At 41.4% G+C, this 21,600-nt stretch overlaps 1 protein-coding gene and 1 pseudogene across 1 annotated transcript in view; both read left to right on the top strand.

Moving 5' to 3' along the window:
- Window positions 1–21,600, top strand: part of PCSK2 (proprotein convertase subtilisin/kexin type 2) — a 252,707-nt gene that overhangs the window by 94,090 nt on the left and 137,017 nt on the right. The gene's annotated exons all lie outside the window — the stretch shown is intronic.
- On the top strand, window positions 5,767–6,726 carry LOC105732625 (ATP synthase subunit gamma, mitochondrial-like; annotated as a pseudogene).

Below are 21,600 nucleotides of genomic sequence, written 5' to 3'. Positions count from 1 at the left end.
ACAGACCTGGGCTAGCCCACTGGTTGCTTGAGAAGAACATGCCTTGGCTAGCCCACTAATGGCTTGAGAAGACCATATCTGAGCTAGCCCACTGGTATCCTGAGAAGAGCATACCTGGGCTAACTCAATGGTGGCTTGAGAAGAACATGCCTGGGCTAGCCCACTGATGGCTTGAGAAGAGCATGCCTGGGCTAGCCGACTGAAGGCTTGAGAAGAACATGCCTGGGCTAGCCTACTGGTGGCTTGAGAAGAACATGTCTGGGCCTGACACGCTTAAAAAGCAAGCTCCCATAGTGCACGGAGAAGGGTTTATTCCTCTACTTCAGTGTCTGCAGAAGGAAATGGGGATGTCCCAAATAATCAGGGTGCTAAAATATTGGGCTGCCAGAAGACAGACCCCCTACTGCCTCACAGGCCCCTCCCCTCACAGGCCCCTCCTCATCCCGATGTCCAGCCCTACCAGGCTTTGTGCAGGTCACAAGGCCACCATGCTTCTCCCTGCTGCACAGTGTGCTCTCCTCTTTGCATAGAAGGCCCCCCTCTTCTGCCCAGACAATTCCTCTTGGCTGCAGAATTCAGGTCAGCCTTCCTCAAAGAAGATTTCCTGAGACCACAAACAGGTCAGATCCCCCACAAATGCATGCACAACAGCTTTCCTTTGAGAAATTCATCTCCCTTGTAATTGCAGTGTCATTCACATCCCTCCCAAGAAGTCAGTTCCCTTTGGGTCCAGGCTGTGTCCACTTTGACTCACTCTATGTGCTCAGCACCAAGCAGAACACCCAGCACATATTAGGTACTAGATAAATAGCTGTTAAGAGATGAATAAGTGAATGATAACATTTATAAGCTGCTTAATTTTGATTTTTCACAAATCACTACATAGTTTGTAAACAGCAAAAGACATTGTCCTTTTGTCTCAGAGATGAGGCAGCTCATATTTTCAATGAGAAAGATGTTCTCTCATGACAGACACTAAAATAACCCAATGGGGCATGAGGTCACCTTGATTACATGTTTCCAAAGAAATATTTTTTAATACCAAATATTTTTTTAAAGTTTTTATAAAGCCTTCCATCTATTCAATGGTAGGTGATATCTCAATTAACTATTGCTATATAACAAGTGTCACAAGTGTCTCCAAAGCTCAGAGGCTAAAAACAACAATAATTGGTTATTGTCCATTCATCTAGAGGCGGACTGGGTGAACTGATCTAGATGAGGCTCAGCAGAAAGTGGTTGTGCTCCACGTGCTTCTCATCTTTCTCAAATACTAGTGGGCTATCCCAGGCGTGTTCTTCTTAAGCTGCCAGTGGGCTATCCCAGACATGTTCTTCTCAAACCACCAGTGGGCTAGCCCAGGCATGTTCTTCTCAAGCCACCAGTGGGCTAGCCCAGGCATGTTCTTCTCAAGCCACCAGTGGGCTAGCCCAGACATGTTCTTCTCAAGCCACCAGTGGGCTAGCCCAGACATGTTCTTCTCAAGCCACCAGTGGGCTAGCCCAGACATGTTCTTCTCAAGCCACCAGTGGGCTAGCCCGGGCATGTTCTTCTCAAGCCACCAGTGGGCTAGCCCGGGCATGTTCTTCTCAAGCCACCAGTGGGCTAGCCCAGACATGTTCTTCTCAAGCCACCAGTGGGCTAGCCCAGGTATGTTCTTCTCAAGCCATCAGTGGGCTAGCCCAGGTATGTTCTTCTCAATCCACCAGTGGGCTATTCCAGGCATGTTCTTCTCAAGCAACCAGTGGGCTAGCCCAGATACATTCTTCTCAGGCCACCAGTGGCCTAGCTCATGCATATTCCTCACTGCAATGACAGAAGCAAAAGAGGTCAAGTGGAATCACAGGAGTCCTCTTAAGGGCTAGGCTTAGTCATGGGTCCCCACTGTCACTTCTGCCCCTGTGCCACTGGCCAACACAACTCAACATAATCAAGTCCAAAGTCAAAAGAGGTTAGTACCTCCATCCACAATGGGTACAGCGACAGATGAAAAATTAAAGCCAACAAGCAATCTACCTCAAGATTAGAGGTTAGGTAAATGATAAGAAGCCTTTAGAAAAGCAAATGGCCAAACGGCAATCAAGTCTTCCGTCAGCACGTAGGTGCATATGCCTTTGAAAAGCTGTCAGAGACAGTACTCCTCAAAACTGTCAAAGTCATCAAAAGCAAGAAAAGTCTGAAAATTGTCACAGCCAAGAAGCACCTAAGGAAATATGATGAATAAAAGTAACATGGAATCCTAGATGAGATTATAGGGCAGAAATAAGACATTAGTTAAAAACTAACTAAATCTGAATAACATATGGGCTTTAATAATAATATATCAACAGCAGGTCATTAGTTGTGAGAAACGTACCATATATTAATAAAAGGGGAAATTGGGTAAGGAGTGTGTGGCGACTCTGTACTTTCAACTTTTCTGTAAATCTAAAACTATTCCAAAATTTAAAAATTGTTTTAACAAACACAGCAGTCAGATGGAATGTGGTTTAGGACAGCAAGAACTGTTGCTTGTCCAACCTCATCAAGTTCTTATAAGACCTTATTACAACCGTACGAATGATGGATTTGTTTTCTAGGGAAGAAAAAGCCCTTTTCTGGGACTCTGAGACCAAGGATTTATTTGTACCCACCTGAGACACGTGCTCAGAGAAGGACTGGGGTGCATGAAGGAGGCTCCTGTCAGAATCTCCAGTCCGGGGAGCCCAGCTGCCTGGGATGTGGGGCTGCCTGCCCTCAGTCCCTATGTGGCCTCCCTTTGGGCTCCTTCCAGCCTCATTCCACTGTGATCTTACTCCTTTCAGCATATCTGTGGTCTTCTCAGCCCTCCCGTTCTTCTGTTTCATCTATGTAAAAAGACTGGATGAATTCTAGACCTAACTCCAAACTCCTATTAATTATGCAGTAACACAAGGTAAATAGGCTAACTTAAAAGTCCACAGCTACAACAGCATCATTTATTTTTCAAAATCTAATTCCTTCAAAGAAAGCTTCCTTAACTGCTACAGCCTTCACAGATTCAGTCTTCCTCAAGGAAGGTATCCTGAAACCACAAACAGGTCATATCCCCTGCAAATGTATGCACAACAGCTTTCCTTTGAGAAATGCATCTCCCTTGTAATTACAGTGTATTCACATCTCTCCCAAGAAGTCAACTCCCTGTGGTCGGGGCTGTGTCAACTTTGGCTCACCCCGAGTCCTCAGGACACAGGACATAAGCAGATGCATTTTGCGAGGGCGCCCAGCCTAACTGTAAGTCTCCTGAAGGCAGGGGCCAACATGAATACATACTGTATCCCCCGAAGATTTAGAAAGATGCTGCATCGTGTGCCCCACCCCCACCCCGTAAATACCAACGAAGGAGAGCTCTCCGCCCTTCCCCTCTCCTCCCTGGGGCAGAGCGGCTCCGGGACCGGCTCGCTGTCATGGCAACGCGGCGCTTCCTCCCAGAGACCGCGCTCCACGAGTCGCGGAGCAGCTGCTACCGCTGTGTCTCCGCCAGTGCCATTTCTGCTTCCTCGAATTTTAAATTGGCCAGGATAATACAACAAATTAAGGTATTTGCTGGTTTCTATTACCATTTTTTGGTAAATCACTTTTTCCATATTAATGCATGGGAAAGATTGCCAGCAAACATACCATTAATTTCACTGAGAAAAAGCTTTAAATGCTCAGTCATGTTTTTCTAATACAATTCAATGCTTCCAAATTTATTTACTGCTGCCTCAAAAATCCCAAGTAAATCATGCTTTTATACACGCACGCGATGCCCATGTTGAGAAGAAATTTGCGAAGCGGCTGTGTTTGTTGAATCCTGAGTCTGTCTCTGCACCTAGAACAATCCCACTGAAATGAAATGAATGCTTGCAAAGATTTCTTACTTCCTCCTTTAAAGGGTTCCAGTTTACGGATGGTAGGAAAATGAACAAAGACGATAAAAGGAAGCAAGCTCATCATGCATTCACCAAAGTGAAATTTCCAAACAGTAGTCACAAAGCATTTTTGCATTTAAGTGTCATTACAGATTTGGAACTATGTATTTTTTTCTCTGACTTCTCCCAGAAAAGTTTTTGGGATTTGGGAATTCTACGTGTACATTTTCCACAATGGAGTTTCCTTCCCATGTATGTGTGTGTGTGTGTATTTTATATATATATGCTACATATTTTATATGTAATATATAAATATTATCCAACATATATTATGTAATTATATATTATACAATTACATATTATTATAAAATTATGCATAATTTTATATATTGTAGAATTACATATATAGAATTATATACAATTTTACATATATTAAAATACATAGACAATTTAATATATATTTATTATCAGTGGGGATATTTGTAATGCAGATAACTACTTGCAGATTTAAATATCAGCTTTACTGATACACTGAATGTTTGGTGAGAAAGGGTGCTATTTATGGTAAACGGAAGAGGAGAGAAGGAGGCAAGTTCAAAGCTGAAAAAGATTTTCGAGATTATTTTCCAACCTAATGCCCTATTTGACTGACCTAGAAGATGATGTCCAGATGAAAAACTTACTTGGCTAATAACACACTACCAACTTGTGGCTGAGCCGTGAGTTAAATGGTGAAACTGAAGCAAAATCACTTGGGTTTCTGCATGGGAGTTGTCAACAGTCATGAAATTACACTCAAAGACTCCAGTGCATTCAATTAAATGTCAATTAGTATCTAAACTTTGCCAGAACACAGCAAACAGCAGAGCTAAGACATCCTGTGGGTGCTCCTCCCTCCCTGCAGCCTGGCCTGATCAATTAGAGTTCTTTGGTTTCCAGAACATGGTTGCTATTTTCTTCCCCAGCTCCATTAGCAGGTTGGAAATGGCACACTGACTGTTTAATTAAAAATAATAATAATTAAAATACTAAACACGGTGTTGACTAAAAACAAACCATTATTCTCCCTTAATCACTTAGGCTTAGTAATTTATCTTTGTATTTGGCAAACCTTCAAAAGGAGTAAATCAATGTTAAATCCAAAATTTAATGACTCGAGGGTTTTTGGAGAAAAATAAAACTACTAGTGCATCACAAAAAAAGGCAGGGACTGGATAAGTCTGGGCTGTTTTACAAGTTGCTGTGTTCTACCACTAAAAAGAGGGTTATCATAACTATTGCTAGTTATATATGGGCTAACCCCAAAACATATTAATTTCCTTACAAGTCATCTTTAATTTTTAAGCTTATAAAAATGTCCCCAATTACTCAGAAGCAATATCATTTTATATAGAGTTCTACACAGCAAACCCTATGTGAGTGTTACTCCACGTGCATTGTCTAATATTTAAATTGAAAGAGTTATTACACATATTGAAGACTTATTACACATAATGTTCCAAAATAGATGGTTACCAAGTTTAAAAATTTCACTCTTTCAGCTAACACGTGAATATCTTTAACAACTGACAAATTACATAAGCAAGATTTTTACACAAAATGAAAATTTTTTAAAAAAACAATTAACAAAGCAAAGCATGTTTGCATTCATTAACTCATTTGTTTTGATCTTGTCCTATATTCCTAAAACTCACAGAAGGTAATCTGTTATACAAATAGATGATCAGTGTAGAAAATTCAAGAAGTATATGAAGGAAAAAAGAAATCTCCCTCTGGCTGAGACCTGAGTGACCGACCTTCAGCAGAGCTGTGGCTACCGTGTTCTCCAGCGCCGGCGTCTCTGGTCTGTCAGCCTGGACCTACCTTGCAGCCGCAATGGATGCAAGTTCGAAATATGGCAACTTTGAAAGATATTATCAAGTGACTAAAGTCCAGCAAAAACATCCAGAAAATTACCAAGTCTATGAAAATGGTAGCAGCAGCAAAATATATTTCAGAGAACTGAAACCAGCTCGAATATATGGATTGGGATCTTTGGCTCTGTATGAAAAAGTTGATATCAAGGTGCCTGAAGACAAGAAGAAACACCTTATTGGTGTGTCCTCAGATCAAGGACTGTGTGATGCTCTTCATTCCTCCATTGCTAAGCAGATGAAAAGTGAGGTTGCCACACTAACAGCAGCTGGGAAAGAAGTTAAGTTATGACTGTTGGAACTGGTGACAAAATCAGAGGCATACTTTATAGGGCTCATTCTTACCAGTTTCTAGTGGCATTCAAAGAAGTGGGAAGAAAGCCCCCTACTTGTGGAGATGCGTCAGTCATTGCCCTTGAATTACTAAATTCCAGATATGAATTTGATGAAGGCTCCATCTTTAATCAATTCAGGTCTGTCTTCTCCTATAAGACAGAGGAAAAGCCCATCTTTTCCCTTAATACCATTGCAAGTGCTGAGAGCATGAGTATCTATGATGATATTGATGCTGATGTGCTGCAGAATTACCAAGAATACAGTCTGGCCGACATCATCTACTACTCTCTGAAGGAGTCCACTATTAGTGAGCAGAGTGCCAGGATGACAGCCATGGACAACGCCAGCAAGAATGCTTCTCAGATGATTGACAAATTGACACTGACATTCAACCGTACCCTCCAAGCTGTCATCACAAAGGAGTTGACTGAAATCATCTCTGGTGCTGCAGCTCTGGATTAATGAAAATCAAGTTCCATCCTCAGACAAGAGGTAAAGAAGGAAAATTCAGCCAGCTGATTTTGTTTTTAGCTTACTGTTGTCTTTGTCAGAAGAAACTATTCCTCCATTGTTTGAATTACTGAAGACAGCAAGATATTTGTAAATCATCTTACAACAAACAACTTAAAATTAAAAAAAAAATCTCCCTCTCTATCAAACACCTCTTTCACCTCCACACCCCAGAGGTGATCATTATTATCATTAGTTTGATATCTGTCTTTTTATAACAGTACTGGTTAATAGAAATGCAATGTGAACCACAACTGTGTGCATAATATTAACTAGCCATATTTTTATAATAAAAGTAAAGGAAATGAGAGAACTTAATAATATATTTATGTAATATATCCAAAATATTATTTCAACATGTAATCAATATAAAATTATAAATGAGATATTTTGCATTTTCTCTGTGCTGTCTTCAAACACCAGTGTGTGTTTTATACTTAGAGTACAAATCAATTCAGATTACCACATTTCAAGTGCTCAGTAGCCACACAGGGCCATGACTACCTGTGAGACAATACAGCTGCAGATCTTCCTTTCTATATGAGAGAGAGAGACTGTGAGATAGTACATCAGCTAAGTACTCTTTACCGGGTGCCATGGCTCATGCCTGTAATTCCAGCACTTTGGGATGCCAAGGCGGGCAGATCATGAGGTCAGGAGTTCGAGACCAGCCTGACCAATATGGTGAAACCTTGTCTCTACTAAAAATACAAAAATTAGCCAGGCGTGGTGGTGCATGCCTGTAATCCCAACTATTTAGGAGGCTGAAGCTTGAGAATCGCTTGAACTTGGGATGCAGAGGTTGCAGTGAGCCAAGATCGCGCCCCTGCACTCTAGCCTGGGCAAGAGAATGAGACTTCGTCTCAAAAATAAATACATAAATAATTTTTTTAAAAAAAAGAATCATTTTGCTGCCAAGAACAGAAGTAACAATGACAACTAATAAAAGCTTCCATCAGCCTATGTAACAGGAAGTCTACAGATGGCCAAGTCCAAGGCTGGACCAGCAGCTAACAATCCAGGCTCCAGGTTGCTATCTGCAATTGTCTCAACCATCCCCTGTGGTTGTAAGATGGTTGCTTCAGGTCCCAAGAGCACATCTTCCTACTCCAGCCTCTGAAGACAGGAAGCAGAAGCATAGCTGAGAAAGAGCTCTTTCTTCATTCATGAAGGGGAAAAAATCTGTCAGATGCCCCCTTTATAGCTCTTGCTGAGAACAGATCACATGGCTTTCCCAGGTCAGAAGGTGGGTGTCTGGCTATTTTAACATCCACAGTGAGAAGCAGCAATAGGAGAAGGGGATTGAGAATGGTTAAAAGGTAGGCACCCAAAGAACTGGCATGGATAGATCTTTGGGTAGCATTCCTGACTCAAACAGCATGCCTGCTTCAGTTGGATGGACTCTTCCAACACACTTCATGTGGGCTGTGCCAATCACACTTCCTCCAAAAAACATGTAAAAGAATGTTTCAGCACATCTGCAGCATGTTGGGCATTATTAGATTCTCAAATAACCCTGTACAGTTTACACTTTCATGAGTATCACCTTCATTTTACCAAAAGTTAACTACCTTTTGAGGTCACAGCCAAGAAGACCCTGAGTCATTAACCATCTCTTAAACCCAGATCTTCCATCTGCAAACTCACTGCTTTTTCCATTCTCAGCTGCAATCTACCTGACAAGTAAAGAATACTTCATGAAAATTCAAAGTATAATTAAAGAATCTCAAGTTGAATTTTACAAGTTTGAAAACCCAATTTAAGTCCCTTCCCAGGATAAGCTCTGCTATTTATAAAAATCCAAACACCCAGTCTGTGACTGAAGGCCAGTAAAACAGATCTTGGGGCACTAACTGATCTCTCTACTGTGAACCACTCAGGATTGCTTTTATTCTTGAAGAGAAGGTAAAAATAATGACAGCAATGGTAGTTCATATACCTCAAAGTATTTTTATGCCCATTATCTCATGTATTAAAAAAAAAAAAAAAAACCTCTGAGATTGGCAGAAGTATGCAAACTTATTTGATAAATGGTAACTAAAACTCAGAAAAGTAAAGTAATTGGGTCAAAATCAAACCTGTAGGCTAAGACTTTGGTCTTGGATGCTAGGAACTATAAGAAATATGGATATCAGAAGTCATCAGAGGCTCTTTTATCATCAAAACCCTCTCATCACATGCTGAGCACTGTTCTGAACCCTTTACATTTGTTAACTTATTTAATTTCACAAGAATCCTATAAAATTGTGCATCAATGCTATGTCTTCAGAACAAACTAAATTTGCAGGTGTTCACAACATTAGATAGTTACTTCTCATTAATGTCTACTACACGACTTGGTTGAAGTTCAGCTGATCTAGGGTGGACTTAGCTTGGGATGGCTTTAAGCTCATGGGCTGGGTTCAAGTGTACTTCTGATTAATACAAATAACATCTTGCTTGTATATTTCATACTCAACGGACCTCACACACAAATATTATTTTCTCAGTCCTCCTTAATGGAAGTTGGAGTGTCTCAGAGGAAATGGGAGGATTCTGAGAAGTAGAGAAATGCCCCATAGCCACCTCTATCAAAGAGCCAAGTGAAATTGAAAATAGGGCACTGGATTTGATAAGGAAGAGGTCACTAATGAAGCCGTCACCTGAGATCTGGGTGGGGTACCATCAGGCACAGGTTTCTCTAGGGCAACAGTTCTCAAATTGTGTCTCCTGAACCAGCAGCACCAGTGTCACTTGGGAATTGGTTAGGATTTTCTAAGACCCCACTCCAGACTTACTGAATCACAAACTCAGAGTGGGGCCCGGCAATTTTTGTTTTAATAAGCTTTCCAGAGAATTCTGATGCTACTTTTAAATTTGAACACCACTGCTCTAGAAGGATGCAGAGAAACTGAACTGTGCATAGCATTCACCATTGCTGGCCCGTTAGAAACTTGATGGTTCCACTGTAACATTCATAATCTTAGTTGTATGCACCCTGCCTTTATTTTACTATATATGCAATGTAGTCTTTGAAGTGCCTGTCCTACCAAGAGAATCCTACGCTATTTTGGACTTTGGCTAAAAAGCACGCATGTCACCCTGGATTGAATCCTGGGTCGTTTTTTGGCAGGGAGTATAAAAATCGTTAATGGGACAATTGATCAAATTTGAATAAGGTATAGATTAGATAACAGTATCGTTTCAATGCTAATTTCCCAATGCTCACAACTGAACTGTGGTTATGTAAGAGACAGTGATTGTTTCTAAGAAACACATATTGAAGTTTTTTAACTTCAGGGAGCATACCATTTGCCACTTACTTTCAAACAGTTCGGAAAAAATGATTTTGCATGTGTCATATGTATATGTGTGGGGAAAGAATGATAAAGCAAATATGGTCAAATGTTATATTTAGAAAATCTAAATGAAGAATGTGTAGGAATTCTAAATACTCTTTTCCCAATTTTTGTATTATTTCCAAATTAAAAATTTACAAAGAAAAGCAAGTAGAGCCACCATGACTTGTGCTCCAGATGCATGCAACTGACTCGGCGGAATCTCATGCTTCATGCTGTATCCTGTTTTGGAGCGTAACTTTCCTCCCTCCAAAGGAAACAAGAGACATCTATGGAAATGCTTATGGATCTAGGGTGATCATCAGGCATGGAGCAGCAAGGGAGCATGAGTTTCTTGGCACCTCCCAACCTGATGATCTTCATGGCTGGAAACATCCCCCTTCCTTCTGAATTTCTCTGACATTAGTGTCTGTCCTGGGATATTATTGCTCATTTGTCAGTACTAAAAAGTAGTTTAAGAGAGCAGCTGCTGGGGCCACTTCATGTATTTACGACTTCAAACAGCCAAGGTTCAAATTATGCCTCAACCACTTTCTACCTGTGTGACCTCAGGCAAGCCCCTGTGTCCTCATCTGTAAAATGGAGATGATAATAGTAACGGGGATTAAATAAGTGTAAAAGGCTAAGAACCGTGCTAGTGCATGGAAGTTATTCAGTAAGTCTTCACTGTTGCTACTATTTCCATACATTTCTTCCTTCTAAGTCACCGCCTATATTTATGACTTCAAATCTAGATAGTTGTGTATTCGCAGGATGTTCACAGCATGTTAAATTCATCTGGTCCGTTCTCTTACATCACACCTGATGAAACAGAGACCCCAGAAAGGTTAAGTAACTTACCCAAGTGACACAACTTGTCGCTGTTACTGCTCAAGACACTTGTGCCTGGAATCCTTTCTGCCAGGATACTCTCCAGGCTGGGGATCTGAAAGAGCAGTGGCGTGGGCACTCTGATTTCCAGCGAAGGTCTTTACATAGGAAACAATTTTGCCTGGAGGGGGCCAGGCACCTCTTGATGTAGGAATAACGTCTCTCACTAGAGTCATCAGAGTCACTGGAATGAGAAATTGCCGGGTACCACAGGCACACTGAATTGTAATTTATTTTTCAAATATGTGGTAAATTGAGGACACTGGAAATGAGCATGGTACAATGACAGTCGGAAAACAGTGGGTTTAAATTTGCCAATTAACTTGGGCATGTCACATAATGCTCACAAGTCATATTCTCTGCATCCACAAAGTGCAGTTAACAGTACTTCTCTCCCAGTGTGGTGACAGCGATCAGACCAGATGCCTATCGGGGGCAATGGGTCCAAGGCCATGGATGGCCAATGAATGTTCTTTGCTCCAAAAAAGGTGATGGCTGACTTCGGGGCAGAGAAACTGGTGGCAAAGTTGAAGCTGGTGAGGGCCAATAGGAAGAGGCCGTGATGGGTGGAGAACAACACCTAGAAGAAAATGTTCCTGCTCTGAGAGAAGTAGAGGACCTGGAACCATGAGACCAGTGCGTCTCACTCACACATCTATTGTATGGGCCGGGGATGAAGATCTGCCACCAACTGGATCTTCAAGCAAGCGCATCAGATAGTGATATTTCATTTCTAATTATAAATTCTCTTAGTCGTGTTGGGTTTCCCCTGCAATTAACTAGCTATTTACAAAGGCATTATCATATACAGCCAAAGGCATTGGTTTCAATACCTGAGACAACAAATCTGGTGTAAAACTGGCAACTTGGAAATTGTGTGACTTTGGGCAAGTTACTCAGAGTTTGTGAGGCTCAGTTTCTTCACTCGTAGAATGGTGGATAATTGTTTGGTTACTATTGCTGTGTAGCAAGTTACCCCCAAGCCTAGAGAGGGAAGGAAACAACAGTTTTTTGGCTATTTTGTGGTTCAAGAATTTGGGAAGGGCTTGCAGTTCCCACTTGGGATGCCATATGCTTGCAGTCAGATGGCAGTGGGGGTTGGGCTTGTCTGAAGACTCAACAGGGCTGGATGTCCAAGATATCCCATCATATGCTACAGGCTAGGAGGCCAGCTGAGGACCAACCAGAGGACCAAAGCTCAGCATCTCCAGCACCATAGTCTCGGTGGCGGGGTGGTCAGACTTCCTTACATGGTGACTGGCTTTCCCTAGGTCAAAACACAAGATGTCTTTTTCTGACGTATTCTTGGAAGTCAGACAGCATCACTTTGTGTGTGTGTGGCGGGGTTGGGGGGGGAGGGTGTGTGTGTGTCTTTTCCTTGTCTGGTTTTTATTTGTTTACTTGTGGGCTTTTTAATTTATTTCAATAGGTTTAGGGGGAACAGGTAGTGTTTGTTTACATGAATAAGTTCTTTAACGGTGATTTCTGAGATTTGGTGCACCCATCACCCGAGCATTGTATGCTATCCCCAACATGTAGTCTTTTATCCCTCACCTCCCTTCCACCCTTCCCCCTAAGTCCCCGAAGTCCATAGTATCATTTTTATGCCTTTGTGTCCTCATAGCTTAGCTCCCACTTACGAGTGAGAACATATGATGTTTGATGTTCCATTCCTGAGTTACTTTGCTTAGAATAATGGTCTCCATTTCCATCTGGGTTGCTGCAAATGCCATTATTTTGTTCCTTTTTCTGGCTGGGTAGTAGTCCATGGAATGCATCTATATATGTATCACATATATTTATCATTTTATATGTATATCACATTATCTTTATCCATGCCTTGATTGATGGGTATTTGGGCTGGTTCCATAATTTTGCAGTTTTGAATTGTGCTGCTTATCACAGCATCACTTATTTCATGATAAATCAGTTGTATGCTCTCCCAGGTCAAAGGGAGGAACATAGGTTCTACCTCTTGATGAGAAGAATATCAAAGAACTTAGAGACATATTTTAACACTGTCACAATTATAATACCACATTATAAGATTGTTGAAAGGATTAGATATATAATCATTACAAAGTATTTTACATTTGGTGCTATTGTTGAGATTTTTATAATTGCATATACCAGAGAAACAAGTTGCTGCCTCTCAGCTGGAGAGATGCAGGTTTTAAGAGACAAACACAGGTATATACCATCCTTTCTTTAAGCCACTTGAACCCAGGCTAGCAACTAGTTGAATGCCATTGATTGCTTAGAGGAATTAACCAAATACCTTCTCTGGGTCCCTAAGATGCATTGATTTCCTGCTTTTCTCCCCAGCCCCGTGCGAATGTCACTGAATGGTGAGAGGCTGTTTAAATGGGCAGAGATATTGATTTTCTTTTCTACCTTTTTTGAAAGCTCTTTGCTTACCAGGTGCTGAGCAAACATCAGGCAAATGGCAGTCCACATAGAAACAGATGATGTGAGGAGCAGCAACAGCAGTTATGGCTTCTGAATGTGAAGCTGGTTAAGCAGCAGTTACCCCCACTGCACACTCTGGTTTTAGATTCAAAACTACACATCATTGTTCACACTTTGTCGTTTGCCAATTGATGATATAGCTCACCCAGATGGCACTCAGTAGCATAGTGGAAAATATTCCCAACCAATCCATGGAAACAGCTCCATCCCTCTGTGAAGAGGGTTGACTGAAAGCTGAGATGAACTGAGGGCCATGACGGGGTAACGCAGTGCATTAGGTTGGGGTCTGCATCCTAGGTGTCCACGTGCAAAATCGGTTATACCCTTGGAAATGAAAACAAAGTTCTTAGTCTGTGTCAGTGATGACAGATAAACACAGGTTAAGAAATTTCTGGGTTTCTTTGACATAGAGGACATCCAAGAAACCACGCATCGACATTATGTTGCTCTTGACACCCAAGGAAACTGATATGTGGTTAACTTCTCCCAAAGAAAAAGCCAGGGATTCCCTCAGGGAGTCAAAGGGCAGCAGATTGGAAATCACTTCCAATTCACACCAGTGGAAGGAAACCAGTGATGGAGGATAGAAAAGAGCTCTGTTTCCGGCATGTGTTGCCTGAATGTTACAGCCCCAGAGAACTTGCCCCAAAGAACAGTAAAGGAGAATCCCTAAGAGCGATACTTTTTCCATGATTTTGTCAGATATTCTGAATTTAAATAGATTATTACTTTCAACAGAACACGGCGAAAACCATAGTGAGGCATTCTTGGGCTTGCTTCTCAGTTTCTGCGATGTCCTTAGGGAAAAGGCCTTACTGGATCAGGTTTGCCAGGCTCTGTCCTTGGAGCACATTTTCAGCACTTGGTTGGAAGTACATTCCTTTAACCCTCAGCTGTAGATGAGAACAGGATGCAGCAATTTTAATGCAAATCAGAAAATAAAATTGACTTTAACAGCCAAGAAGCAAATAAAGAAAAATCTGCCTCACCTTACCTTACAAAGATAATTCCTTTGTTTTCCCTGAGATAAATCATCATCATTTAAAAGAGGTGTGCAATGGCTCAGGCCATAATCTCAACAACTGGGGAGTCCGAGGCAGAAAGATCACTTGAACTCAGGAGCTGGAGACCAGCCTGGGAAACACAGGGAGACCTGACTCTACAAAAAAATTGGTTTTGTTTTTTTAATTAGCTGAGTATGGTGGTGCATGCCTGTAGTCCTGCTACTTGGGAGGCTGAGGCAAGAGAATTTCTTGAGCCTGGGAGGTTGAGGTTGCAGTGAGCTGTGATCATGCTACTGCACTCCAGCCTGAGTGACAAAGCAAGAACCTCTCTCAGAAAAAAAAAAAAAAAAAATTAAGAGAAGAGAAAGAGAGAAATAAGGTCTAAATGTCCCCTCTCTGCATATGATGTACCTGGGTTCAGGTTAGGCAGGTATGGAACTCGGGCCAGTCGTTCTTACCTGTCTCTGAACTCAGGCACTTCCACACCTGCGTCCCCTCCAGACTCAGTTTCTTTCTTCTGAGAAGAAATCTTACGGTTTTAAAATTGTTGCTGCTGGTTTTGTTTTCAAGTGAACTTTTTGCCCGTTCTGTCAGGATCATTTCAGGAGAGTAGCAACCCCAAAGAAAACTCCCTTTTTCTTTGATGTATCTTTCCTTTTAAAAAAATTAAATAAAGATTTAGTGAATTCCTAGTTTGCACTGGCACTTCTGGGAACTCAGAAACAGAGTGAGAGAGGGCTCATTCCTGGGGAGAGGGATGGTACTAGGAGACCAGACAGGGCTGGGACCTTCCCAGGGCTCTGAGTGCTATTGGGAGGGCAAACAAATGCATGTCATTCCTAGAATGATTAGGAGACACTAGCAATTCAAAGGGAAGACAGTCTCAACAAGCTAGTACGATAGGTGAGCCCAAATTGATAGCAGAACGTCCAGCAAATCAACCCTCCTTAATTCGAGATGGAATTCTCAGAAAGGATACAGGAATGTTCACATAGCACCTTACTTTTGAAGTGATTTTGCTGGCCTCGTCAAGGCATGCCATCTAGTTTTCATTAAGAACAGCATACATTTTTAGGGAGATTTGTTCAACAACTAATATAACAAGACCCGCCCGTAGAAAGCTTCTTAGGGATACACAGCACTTTTCAGACCCCAATAAAACAGTTGCATAAAAGTGATCGAATTTCACATTGTGAAATGAGGCGCAATGCAACTTTTTAAAATGCTGACAAGGCATGAGCAACCTGGTAGCTTCCATTTGCTTGTTTGACCACAGTATGATCCGAGTATGTTTGGAAGTGGAGGAGAAACGTGAACAGAAATCACACTCCATCAGAGAACCATGGTGGGCTTGTTCACATGTAGGAAAGGTGGTGGTAGAGGTGGTAATCGTATTCTCATATGAATCTCATGTAAACCGTAAATGCAAAGCTGTATTATGGAAGCAGCAGAAGCCTTTTTTCTTAGGCAGTGAGACAAAATATATTCTTGCACCCTGGTTTTGTTGCTCCCCCGCCCCATGTAAATTACAGTTTAATGGCAAATACAGCACTAAAGCATGGGACACAGCCAATGATATGGTGCTAAATGATTACTGAAGTCACAGCTGTATGATTCAAATAATCTTGTCGGAGGACAAACTGACAAACATAATGACAGGTATCATCAGGAAGTGTAGTAGATATTAAAGATATTAAACCTTTCCAAGTCATCAATTCTGAAAAAAAGAAAAAAGAAAAAAAGAAAAGATATTAAACCTATTGGTTTATGCATCAGTGTTTTGCCATGAGATGCTAGTGAATGCATCCTGGGCAGGAGGTCCATGGAGGCACAGCAGAATTTAGTAAGGACATGAGCCTGTCTGGATGCAGGCAGATAGGGTGGGTCGGACTCTGGCGCCTTGAAATCTAGGCTGAAGCATTGTTGTATTCTACATAAGGAAAAGGTACTTATGGATGTGAGAAGAATCTAGAACTTAGGTATTTGGGAGACCAAAAGCAATTTTCCCTAGCTGATGCTCTGTCTCATCTGTAAAGCCCTGCTTATAGAGAGGATATGAGTGAGGCCACAAAGATGTAGGGCTAAGGAGATGGTATTGTTCCTTTGGCTGGATCCATCCTGAGATCCTAATCCGATAACAATAATTCTTGTGTCTTATAAACCCCAGTCCTTGAGTTACACCCAACCTTTGAGTCTTTCCAGCTGAGGACCCAGAAATAAGATTACAGAGACTGTTAACAAAATGCCAGGGTTCTGGTCTAGGTGCTGCTGTGCCCCACACCAAAAGCCAATCACTGAGAATGAAAATTGCCAGAGAGGAAGGCTTTAATCAGAGGCTGCAGTTGAGGAAATGAGAGATCAGTCTCAAAACCAAATCTCTAACTAAAATTAGAGTTTTATATTGCAGGGAAGAAATGTAACTACATACAGGAAAATAGGAATTAGGGAGGGGTAAGAAAGAGAAGTTGGTCAACAGGGAGCAGGTGGTTGCTTAGACAGTCATGGTGGGTGAGAGGTCTAGCATCTCATTGTCCAGATGCAGTGATCTGATGAGTTTCAGTTCCTCAATGCTATCTGGGAGGACTGAGTTTCCTGAGAAAGGAACTCAGATAAGACAAATGTAAGTTTCTCAATTTTCAAGACTGGGAGGATCAGTTTCTGTGTTTATTCAAAAGAAACCATAAATATAAGTTCTATGAGACAATTGGGCCAGTTTCAACACAAGCCAGCCCTCTGTGCCATCTCCAAATTCCTGACCTCAGAATCTGTGAGCATAGTGAAATGGCTGCTGTAAGCCACCACGTCCTGGGTTTCTTTGTTTGGCAGCAACAATAGTTGAAACAAAAAACACTGAGCCTGAGCTCATAGTCCACCGACATCTCATCATTGGCTTCTGCCATTTAGCATTGCAGGCCCAGCCCAGTCTGACTTTTTTATTCCTTTACAATTAAAATGTTTTGGGTTTTTGTTGTTGTTGTTGTTGTTGTTTCTGCTTGAATGCTTCTGGAATTTAGTCTCTATCACTGTAATTTAAATATTCCCTGGGATAGGGCTAAATATAGATCTCATGTTATTAATCTTGCCTAAAGTGAGCCTTTCCGTCTATACATTGAAGTGTTTTGCTTTGTGGCTTTTCCAGTGGTTCCATTTATTTGTTTGTTTTCCAGGAACATTGTTAAGAGCATTCCTAAGCTGAGGAGCTGGTCCCCACTGATAAATCTGAAACTTTGAGTTCAAGCTGTTCCCTTCTACTGCCCAACTCCCCTGTTACTGCTTCCCCAGGTCTAAGGACCAGCAATGGAAAAGAGTAGAGTGGCCTCCTAACTATGCATAGACTCAGTTTACTGTAGGTTGCAGTGAACACTAGCAATGGACATGTCTGGAGTTAATGCTTTGACCTCAGGGTTTTAGGACCTAAGGCTCAACATTTGCCTTTTATTACATCCATGCAACCCATCCCAACCCTGCCTGTTATGTGACACATTCCCCATCTTAGGCCTAAGTTTATAACTCTCTGGCTATAAATTCCTAAGCATGGGGTCTACCCCAAATGCGGGCACAAATAAAAACAAATGGGACAAGAAAACCCACACTTCACTTCCACTTCCTGAGGCTCCTCAGTAAGGAGACAGTGAAGCTTCCAGAGTAAACACACAGGAAGCATGGAGGAAGAGTCTTGCAGGTCCCCATGAAGAGGCATCTGACTTGAGGTCATTCCCATTCCATAGCAGTAGCATTTGCTATTGAGAAAGCATCCAGAAGTATTCCTATCCTCAAACCAACTATAACTTTATTGTTCAATCTCTTTTTCTCTGCTTTGTATCCTACACACCTATAATTTTCCCTTTCTACATTTTTATCTCATTCTGGTAAAACTGCTAAAATTTACCTTTGTCATTACCAGTCCATTTCTGCATTGTGAACTCTGCTCTTTGCTGCTTTTAACCCAGATTTAATTTGGCTTTTGTGCTTGGCATCCATTTCTTGTCTCTATGATTCTTCGATTTATTTTTTTTAAAAAAAAAAAAAAGAAGTAAATTTTGTTTTTTGTATCTTTGTATCTTTGGTTTTACCTTTTTTACCTTTTTTTTACCTTTTGTATCTTTGGTTTAAAAAGGTAAAATTCTTTATTTTTACTGTTTATCTTGATGTGTTTTTTTCCTCTCAGTCTTACTGATTTGGGCTCTTGTTTCATTGAAATCTTGGTGTACATCCTAATCAATACACCAAAAAAACTTCTTCTGGTTCTTATGCTTAGTTATTTTGCAGTGCAGTGCTTTTCCCTGAATCTTCAACAGGATGTTCCCCTCCCCTGTTCCTAGCATTTCTCATTCCAACTGTCCCATGTGGGTTTCTTTTTTCCAGCTTACTTATTTTTGAATGAGATAAGCTTTATCCAAACCCAGAATTCACCACCAGACTCACTGCTGTGTTGTCTCAGTTCTGTCCATTAATTAAGTCACCTTCTGAGATACAGCATTGGAAAAGCACCATTCTTTGCCAAATTCCCAGTGTTTAAAGGATCGGCTGTGCACAGTGGCTCACGACTGTAATCCCAGCACTTTGTGAGGCACAGGTGGGCAGATCACTTGAGGTCAGGAGTTGGAGACCAGCCTGGCCAACATGGTGAAACCCTGTCTCTGCCAACAATACAAAAATTAGCTGGGTGTAGTGGCACATGCCTGTAATCCCAGCTACTTGGGAGGCTGAGGAAGGAGAATCACTTGAACCTGGGAGGCAGAGGTTGCAGTGAGCCAAGACCACACCACTGCACTTCAGCCTGGGTGACAGAGCAAGACTGTCTCAAAAATAAAGAAACAAACAAATAAATAAAAGATTGCAGGGTTGAAATTGAATCTCTTCCACCCTTACTGCATATTTCTCTGAACAAATGAAGTGATTTAAAAATGACAATCCACTGTAATCATTGACACCAGGGTTCTTATGTTTCCAGTCACACACTCGAATTTTGTGATTCATAGCTACCAAAGTGAAGTGAGCTGCCACCAGTATCTACCTCCCTTCCATCAATTGTGTATTTTGGAAATGTATATCTTTTCTTTATTGATACATATTATTTTTATGTTGACCCTTTCAAAAAAGGGTTTTTGCTGAAAAATTATCTTCCAGTATATACTTCTCTTCTATCAGTTGTGTATTTTGGAAATGAATATGTCTTTATTTTGTGTTTACCCTTTCAAAAAAGGGTTCTTGCTGAAAAATTCTCTTGTTTTCATGAACCCTACAGAGATGGACCATCAAATGTGTTTATCTATTCAGCTGCACTGAATAGCTATGCTACTTAGCAGCAATTCTTTTGAATTCTAGCAGCAGATGGACTACGAGTTCTGCTTTTCATAGCATGTCTTGAGTACTTCAGTGAAAAACTCAAGAGCACTAGGCAAGGAGTTAGTATCCAGAAGCCTCTTTCCAACAAATGATTCTGGCAGAAAAACTGTTTTTAAGAGAGACAGACACAAGAGCAGAATAACCACATGTGCTCTCAAAAGTCAGACTTGTTTACTGAAAAATCTATCTCCACAACTGTTTTTCCACAGTGTTGCATGAACATGCCCCAGGGCCACCTCTCAATACCCACGTGTGCAACATGCATTTTTGCATCTTCCCAATCCTGACCAGCCTGCTTTAGCGACTGTTCAGTGAGAACCATGCATTCCCAAAAGTGTAAGGTTAACCTGGCCATAAGGGTAGTTGATTTTCTGTGATTTGTTTGTATAAGGCACGATCTAGTCCCATTTTACAAGAAGGAAAATTGGAGTAGACAGTTTAAGGAGTAGGCAGTATACTGTAAATATTCTTGAGTGATAAGGTATGTGTCACACTCAGTACCAGCAAATTACACATACACACACATACAGAAAAATTAGCATCATTCAGAAACATTGTTGGGATGGTGTTATTATTTCATGCTAATTTATTTAGAATTCATTTAATATTAAGCAATCCATAAAGCCCATTTCTTTGTTTATTTGTTTGTGACAGAGACCTTGCTCTGTCACCAAGACTGGAGTGCAGTGCTGCAGTCTCGGCTCACTGCAACCTCTGCCCCACTAAGGTCAAGTGATCCTCCTACCTCAGCCTCCCAGGTAGGTGGGACTACAGGCACGTGCCACCATGCCTGGCAAATTTTTGTATTTTTTGTAGAGATGCTGCTTTACCATGTTTCCCAGGCTGGTTTCAATCCTGGACTCAAGCAGTCCACCTACCTCAGCCTTCCAAAGTGCTGGGATTACAGGCATCAGCCACCAGGCCTAGTCTATAAAGCTCTTTAATAACCTTTTTTTTTTTGTTCTTGAGACAGGGTTGTGCTCTATCACTCAGACTGGAGTACAGTGGCACAATCATAGCTCACTGTAGCCCTGACCTCCTGGGCTCTAGTGATCCCCACCTCAGCCTTTCAAGCAGCTAGGACTGCAGATGTGCACCACCACACCTGATTAACTTTTTCTTTTTTTCTTTTTTTTGGTAGAGACAGGGTCTTGCTATATTTCCCAGGCTGGTCTTGAACTACAGGCCTCAAGGGATCCTTCCACCTCAGCCTTCCAAGGTGCGGGGACTACAGGCATGAGCCACTGTACCTTGCCAACATTTATTTTTTATCACAACACAGTGAGGCTCCTGCTGTAATTATCCTGATTTTACAGGTGAGAAAACAAATCTACAGAAAGCTTAAGAAATTTGACTAGCAAGTGGTAGACTTAATGTATGGGCCTAGACAGTCCTTCTCCAGAGACTGACTCTCACTCTTCCTTTACTCAGCACTCTCTGTATCGCATGAGAAAAAATACCTGTTGCATCTGTAGCTGAACTTAATACAACTCACACCAAATATACTTGGGAGAGAGATTCATTTATTTACAAATTCCCAGTGGCCACCACAACATCTGATAGTTAATAAGCCCGTCTTAAATGTTTGTGGAAATGAATGGAATTAGATGGTTTTAGTAGCTTCAATTTGACTCATATAAGAAAATAGTATAACCCACGTGTAGCTGTACTCTTGAGGATGGCTTCTGTTTTCACTATCTGCCAGCTGTGAAACAGGACTCCTTCATCCCTGCACAGATATCTTCAGTAGAACTTGTCAGCAATTAACCTCACTTACCTGGCATGAATGTTAGCTCCCGTTCTGCATGTGGCGGGCAGAATAATGGCCTTCCCAAAGATGTCCATATTCTTTTTTTTTTTCTTTTTTTTAATTGCATTTTAGGTTTTGGGGTACATGCGAAAAACATGCGAGATTGTTGCATAGGTGCATACGTGGCAG

The sequence above is a fragment of the Aotus nancymaae genome, unplaced genomic scaffold (assembly GCF_030222135.1).
Source record: "Aotus nancymaae isolate 86718 unplaced genomic scaffold, 86718_ANA_hifiasm-v0.15.2.pri h1tg000001l, whole genome shotgun sequence".
In the NCBI taxonomy this organism is placed as follows: Eukaryota; Metazoa; Chordata; class Mammalia; order Primates; family Aotidae; genus Aotus; species Aotus nancymaae.
The sequence above is the reverse complement of the archived record's forward strand: the minus strand, read 5'-3'. Positions and strand labels throughout refer to the sequence as shown.